This window comes from Siphateles boraxobius, unplaced genomic scaffold (assembly GCF_051911475.1).
Source record: "Siphateles boraxobius isolate OS27281-9 unplaced genomic scaffold, OSU_SipBor_1 154, whole genome shotgun sequence".
In the NCBI taxonomy this organism is placed as follows: domain Eukaryota; kingdom Metazoa; phylum Chordata; class Actinopteri; order Cypriniformes; family Leuciscidae; genus Siphateles; species Siphateles boraxobius.
This window is the reverse complement of record NW_027508760.1, coordinates 22524-29753: the sequence shown is the minus strand read 5'-3', so window position 1 is coordinate 29753 and position 7230 is coordinate 22524. Positions and strand designations below refer to the sequence as shown.

The 7230-nt window shown below is 39.6% G+C and overlaps 2 non-coding genes across 2 annotated transcripts; both read left to right on the top strand.

Annotated features, from left to right (window-relative positions):
• The first annotated feature begins 2387 nt into the window (after window positions 1-2387).
• LOC143738818 (5S ribosomal RNA) lies at window positions 2388-2506 on the top strand. Its single transcript, XR_013204034.1, has one exon. It is a non-coding gene; the product is annotated as a 5S ribosomal RNA (ribosomal RNA).
• A 278-nt stretch (window positions 2507-2784) lies between these two features.
• LOC143738821 (5S ribosomal RNA) lies at window positions 2785-2903 on the top strand. Its single transcript, XR_013204038.1, has one exon. It is a non-coding gene; the product is annotated as a 5S ribosomal RNA (ribosomal RNA).
• The last annotated feature ends 4327 nt before the right edge of the window (window positions 2904-7230 follow it).

Genomic DNA, 7230 nt, shown 5'->3' with positions numbered 1-7230 from the left:
ATTTAAAAAAAAAAGAGTCACTGAGATTCTTCAAAAAGCCTGAACAAGTCTCTGAGATTCTTCAGAAAGCCTGAAAGAGTTTGAGTTTTTTCAAAAATTCTTCTTAGTTTTCTTCATTAATGGTCTAACCTTTTAAATAGCCCAATTTTGGCAGCAGTTTTCGCTTACGGCCATACCACCTTGGTCACGCCCGATCTCGTTAGTGGTACGATCCAGGAAGTGAGTTGGCAGTTGGGAGAGGGAGGCTCTCCCATGTGCTCTATCTTAGTCATTTGTTTTGATTTGTTTAAGCTTGTTTCTTGTGAGTTTACACATCTCCCAGCAGCAGTTTGCTGTCTGGTGAGTTTTTTTTTTTGTTAATTTGGACAATGGACGGTTTAAAAGGCAAGGAAATGGACACGGCAGGAGAAGGACGAAGGCTAACGGAAAATGGAGTGGGAAAAAGACGACGAGCTGGACACGGACGAATGGATTCCGATAAGGTTTATTCTAGAGAGGCGACGGTGATTGTGGACATTGCGGAATTGAGAGATGCAGGAGTGGAGGACATTATAAAAGCGGTGAATGAAAGGATTGGAGAAGGAAAGATTCTGGCAGTGAGACCGAGAAATGGGAAGGACTATGAAATAACATTGACAAACAAAGATGAGTGCGGGATTTTGGAAGAAGGACTGAAGATAAAAGGACAATTGTGTGGAATAAGACAACTACAAGTAAGAGAATGTGTGGTTTCCTTTATACATTTGCCTGTTTACATTAATGATTCAGAAATTCTAGAAAAATTAACAAAATGGGGAGTAGCACCGGCATCTGACATCAGGAGACGAATGTATCCTGGTACAGAAATTGCAGATGGTACAAGGTACCTAAGGGTGAAATTCCCAAAAGAGGTAAAATCCCTCCCGTACAGCGCAAAATTTGAAACGGAGGACGGAACACAATACTTCCGGATCATGCATGATCGTCAGGTTAAAACCTGTCGATTGTGCATGAATCCGGGGCACGTGTTTAAAGATTGTCCGGAGTTCAAATGCTTACAGTGTGAGGAACAAGGACATTTTGCGCGGGATTGCAATGCATTAAAGTGCCCGGATTGCAGAAAGGTGATGGTAAGATGTGAGTGTTGGATAGAGGATCAGGTTGATTTGCAAAATGCAGAGTCAGAGGATGTAGTGAGGTAAATGTTGAATGAAACCGAACTGGGAAATATTGGAGAGACTGAGAAAGAAAATGGAGGGAACAAAGAGACTAATGTGGAGAATCAAGAGAAAATGGAGGGGGAGGAAGTTTTGGTGGAATTAGAAGGGACAATGAGGGAAGAAAACAATGTTTTTGAACCAAAAGACTGTGGAAAGGGTTTTTGACAAAACAATGAGAAAGGAGAAGAAAAACAGCACAGGGATGAGGAGAAGGTGACAGATATACACGAATTTAATGAAAAAAGGACACATGAACTGAGTAACGTATCAAGGAATGAACCTGAGCAAATATGCAGTGGGGATATGGGAGAGAGCCCATGGCTCGATGTTGACTTGGACCATTTGACTGTGGTGGATGCGTCTACTATAAAATCCAGAAGTAAAGAAAGAAATAATTTTACCAAAAATAAACCGAAAAACCAGAGTATAGGAGGACATGTGCTCAGATATAAGGAAATTCCCAATTTAAAGCTTGTGCTAAAAAAACAGAAGTTAAGGAGGACTGATATAAAGGAAAAGAGAAAAGTTATTGAAAATTATTTCGAGTATGAATAAGACATATGTAGATTGCTTTCCCTGTTTTAGTTTAGTGTGGTGGAGTTTTTTTGGAAACATTACATGTTTTTCGAAAAGTTAATTTAAAAAAAATGAATGTTTAGGGAATGATAAAAGAAGATGAAATTAACTTGGATGTAACACTTATTTTGTAAAGATGTTAATTGTATGTATGCTATTTACAACTTTGAATGTATAAAAAATTTACTTTATATTGTTTTTAATGTAAAACTTCTGATTTTAATAAAAAAAAATTAAAAAAAAGTCACGCCCGATCTCGTCTGATCTCGGAAGCTAAGCAGGGTCGGGCCTGGTTAGTACTTGGATGGGAGACCGCCTGGAATACCAGGTGCTGTAAGCTTTTTTGATTAAAAAAAAAATAATCCCTGAGCTTCTTCAGAAAGCCTTTAAAAGTCTCTGATATTCTTCAAAAGCATGAAAGAGTTTGAGTTTTTTCAAAAGTTCTTCATAGTTTTAAAAAAAAAGAGTCCCTGAGTTTCTTCAAAAAGCCTGAAAAAGTCTCTGAGATTCTTCAGAAAGCCTGAAAGAGTTTGAGTTTTTTCAAAAATTCTTCTTAGTTTTCTTCATTAATGGTCTAACCTTTTAAATAGCCCAATTTTGGCAGCAGTTTTCGCTTACGGCCATACCACCTTGGTCACGCCCGATCTCGTCTGATCTCGGAAGCTAAGCAGGGTCGGGCCCGGTTAGTACTTGGATGGGAGACCGCCTGGGAATACCAGGTGCTGTAAGCTTTTTTTGATTTAAAAAAAAAAAAATAGTCCCTGAGCTTCTTCAGAAAGCCTTTAAAAGTCTCTGAGATTCTTTAGAAAGCATGAAAGAGTTGAGTTTTTTCAAAAGTTCTTCTTAGTTTAAAAAAAACGAGAGTCACTGAGTTTCTTCAAAAAGCCTGAACAAGTCTCTGAGATTCTTCAGAAAGCCTGAAAGTGTTTGAGTTTTTTCAAAAATTCTTCTTAGTTTTCTTCATTAATGGTCTAACCTTTTAAATAGCCCAATTTTGGCAGCAGTTTTCGCTTACGGCCATACCACCTTGGTCACGCCCGATCTCGTCTGATCTCGGAAGCTAAGCAGGGTCAGGCCTGGTTAGTACTTGGATGGGAGACCGCCTGGCAATACCAGGTGCTGTAAGCTTTTTTGATTAAAAAAAAAAAAAAAAAAGAATCCCTGAGCTTCTTCAGAAAGCCTTTAAAAGTCTCTGAGATTCTTCAGAAAGCATGAAAGAGTTGAGTTTTTTCAAAAGTTCTTCTTAGTTAAAAAAAAAGAGTCACTGAGTTTCTTCAAAAAGCCTGAACAAGTCTCTGAGATTCTTCAGAAAGCATGAAAGAGTTTTAGTTTTTTCAAAAGTTCTTAATAGTTTTTAAAAAAAGAGTCCCTGAGTTTCTTCAAAAAGCCTGAAAGAGTTTGAGTTTTTTCAAAAATTCTTCTTAGTTTTCTTCATTAATGGTCTAACCCAGGGGTAGGCAAGTTCGGCCCTAGAGAGCCGCTGTCCTGCAGAGTTTGGCTCCAACACTGAGAAAAACCTCACCTGCCTATAGCCTTAGTAATCCTGAAGACATTGATTAGCTTGTTCAGGTGTGTTTGATTAGGGTTGGAACTAAATTCTGCAGGACAGTGGCTCTCTAGGACCGAACTTGCCTACCCCTGGTCTAACCTTTTAAATAGCCCAATTTTGGCAGCAGTTTTCGCTTACGGCCATACCACCTTGGTCACGCCCTAGTGGAAGCAGGAAGTGGTACAGCTAGCAGAGTGAGATTAAACAAAGAGAACTGTGAGTTTGAGAACTATAAACAGAAGCCGTGATTTGAATATAACCTTTTCAAAAAGGGGAACTTGTGTGCAGTGGAGCTATTTACTCCCCAAACAGCGCTTGCTGTTTGGGGATAAATACTTTAAGTACGGAGATGGTGACAGCGCTGGATGACAAAATGGAGGTGGGAAGAGGCCTGCAAAGAAAGAGCTTGAGAGAAAAAAATGAAGAACTGGATCAAAGAGGAAGGAATTATGAAAAGAAGCTCACAGTGCTAGTGGAAATAGAAGGAGAAGAAAGAATAACAATGATGGAGTTGTTGAAGAAAGTGAGAGAAGAATGCGGAGTGGTGATTGGGTGTAGATACAAAACACCAAAAGAATACGAGTTGACAATGGAAGAGGAAAAAGGAAAGGAAAAGTTACTTGACGGATTGAGGATAAAGAAAAGTAGAGTGATGGCGTAAGAGGTGGACTGTTTGGAGATGGTGGTCTCGTTCCTGGGTCTGCCAACATACATTCAGGATGAGGAGATTCTGAGCAAGCTTTCGGAATGGGGAGTCAAAGCAGTCTCAAGAGTGAAGAGGAGAATGTTGGCGGGAACTGAAATCGCCGACGGGACAAGGTTTTTAAAAGTAAAGTTCAATGAGGAGGTAAAGTCACTGCCGTATTCCACAAAGTTTGAGACATTAGGGGGGGTGGAGCATTTTAGGGTAATACACGACAGGCAGGTTAAAGTCTGCCGTTTGTGTATTCAGCCAGGGCACATTGTCAGAGACTGCCCTGGCTTCAGATGTTACAAATGCGACAAGCAGGGACATTACGCAAGAGAGTGCAAGGAGGTGAATTGCAGTATGTGTAATATTGCGACCTGGGCTGTGTGTGTGTGAAACGCCGGCGGAGAGGGATGAGGAGTCAGATCTGTACGAGGTGGACGAGGAGGTGGAGAGCGAAGGACAGGGAGGTGCAGCGAATGGAGAAGAAGAGAGAACAGGCATATGGAGTGGAAAAGGGAGAACTGGGGAGTGGAGAGCGACCGAGAGCGTGAGCAGTCAAGAGGAGGAGGCTCCAGGGCAGAGGCAGAGAGAGAGAGAGAAAAAAGAAAGAGAGGGAAGAGGTACCTGGTAAGAAGATGTCAACGAATGACGTGGAGTGTGAAGATGGAGAAGGGGAGACAGCAAAAGGCGAAGGCAAGAGCCAGGCGGGTGATAAAACGAAAAGGCAAGGAGGTGGAGGAAAGAATGAGGTGCCAGAGAGTCTTGCTAAAGCCGATGAGGAGGAAATGGACACAAGTGAAGGGCAAAGAGTGCAGAAGAAAAGAAAGAAGAAAGAAAGGGTGGAGCAAAATGCAGAAAGTAAGTGCTTGGATGGATCAAAATGAGTGTTACTGTTTTAAAAGCCATATTTTTTGCTATGTGGGGAATTATGAACATTGCTTGTCTGAACAGCAATGGACTACGAGACGGAAATAAGTTGGAGAGTGTGAAGAGAGTACTTAAAGGTGATATACTCTGTCTACAAGAGACACACTGGTCTGATGACATAATGGAAAAGATAAAAAAGAGATGGCAAGGTGATGTTTTTGTCAATCATGGTAATGCAAAAGCATGTGGTGTGGCAACCCTGATAAAAGAAGGGAGGGTTTATAGTGCGAAGGGAGTATATAAGGATGGTAATGGGAGAATTTTAGTGACTGAATTTGTGTTTCAAAATGAGCTCTTCAGGCTGATAAATATATATGCGCCAAATACAGAAAATGAAAGAAAAGAACTATTCAAAGAAATTAAGCCGTTGTGCAAAGGAAATTGTATAGTTGTTGGGGACTTTAATGTATGGTGCACAAGACTGGACGCTTCATGCAGCGCAAACTTTAAGTCTGATGTTTCCAGAAAATTTTTAACGGAGTGGAGGAATAATGAGGACATGGTTGATGTTTGGAGGGAAGAGAATCCCTACAAAAAAGAATTCTCCAGAAGACAAATGGTGATGGGGGTTTTGAAGCAAAGCCGTATAGATTTTTGTTTAACCAAAAGGGAAATGTTAAAATATGTTAAAAATGTTAAATATAAGTTTGTAGGGTTGAGTGACCATGCTATGATGATGGTAAAGATGGGTGTAATCAGGGAAGAGAGGGGAGGGGGAATCTGGTGTTTGAATGCTGACTTGCTAAAAGAAGAGGCGTATAAAGAAAACATCAGAAAATGCATAAATTATGAAATGCAAAACTCATTATTTGAAGAAGACATATGTGAGTGGTGGGAAAAAATGAAAGAGAAAATAAAAAAAAGGAGTATTAGATATGCAAAACAAAGGGATTTTATGAGAAGGAGTAAAGTTGAGGCAATGGAAAATGAACTGGAAGGGAAAGCAGAAAAAATAGAAAGAAATCCAGAGCAAGATAAAGAGAGGTTTGTGCGGATAAAAGCAGAGATAAAAGAATATGAAAATGAGAAAAGTAAGGGTGCAATGATAAGGAGTAGAGCGCAGTATGCGTGAACTTAGAAAAGAAAAAACAGAGGAAAAAGCATATAACAGAACTGGAAAACGAAAAAGGTGACAAGATTACTGATTATGTGGAGATAATAAGTGAAGTAGAACAGTTTTACAGGGGACTATTTAAGAAACAAGGGGTAAAACAGGAATGTGTAGAGGAAGTTTTAAATACTGTGAGTGTGAGGCTAAGCGAAGGGGAAAAAAATGAATGTGAAAGAGATATAGGCATCGAAGAAATAAAAGAAGCTATAAAACAGACAAAAAAAAATAAAAGCCCAGGCTCGGATGGATTAACGCATGAATTTTATAAGGCCTTAATAGAGACTGTAGCTCCAATACTGTGGAAGGTTTATAGAAGTATGGAAGAGGGAAGGGAAATGCCGGAGTCTATGGGGCTAGGAGTAATCACAATATTATATAAAAATAAAGGGAGTCCAATGAAGCTAGAAAATTATAGACCGTTAAATCTCTTAAATACTGATTATAAAATTCTGACAAAAGTATTGGCAAATAGGATAAAAGAGGTTGTTGGGACAATAGTATCACCAAGCCAAGCTTATAGTATAAAGGGAAGAGACATCACAGATACAATTTGCACAATTAGGGATGTAGTAGAAGGGACGGGGAAAGATAGAAAAGGGGGATTGATTTTATCGATAGACTTAAATAAAGCTTTTGACAGGGTGGAACATAGCTTTATAGAACAGGCAATGGCGAAATTTGGTTTTAGGGATAGGATGCAAAAGTGGATAAAATTAATATATGAGAATGCTAAAAGTTGTGTAAAAGTTAATGGGATATTAACTGACCCCTTTCCGTTAGAGAGGTCAGTTAGGCAAGGCTGTCCGCTGTCAGCATTATTGTACTCAATAACAGCCGAGCCGCTGGCGATACATATCAAAAAAGATGAAGAGATAAAAGGTATCCAAATACCAAATGAGGGATTGAGTGTAATACATCAATATGCAGATGACACTACGTTTACGGTTAGGGACCTAGAGAGCATTAACAAAATAAGGAAACAGATAGAAAAATATGGGAAAGCGTCATGTGCAAAAATAAATGTGGAAAAATCAGAGATAATGAGTATAGGAGGAGTGATGGTTGAAGGGGCTGATGTTCCATTTAAAATAACGAAAGACTTTATAAAAATTCTAGGGGTAAATATAGGAGAGGATGTAAAAGAGGCAAGAGATGCAACATGGTCGGGAGTGCTAAA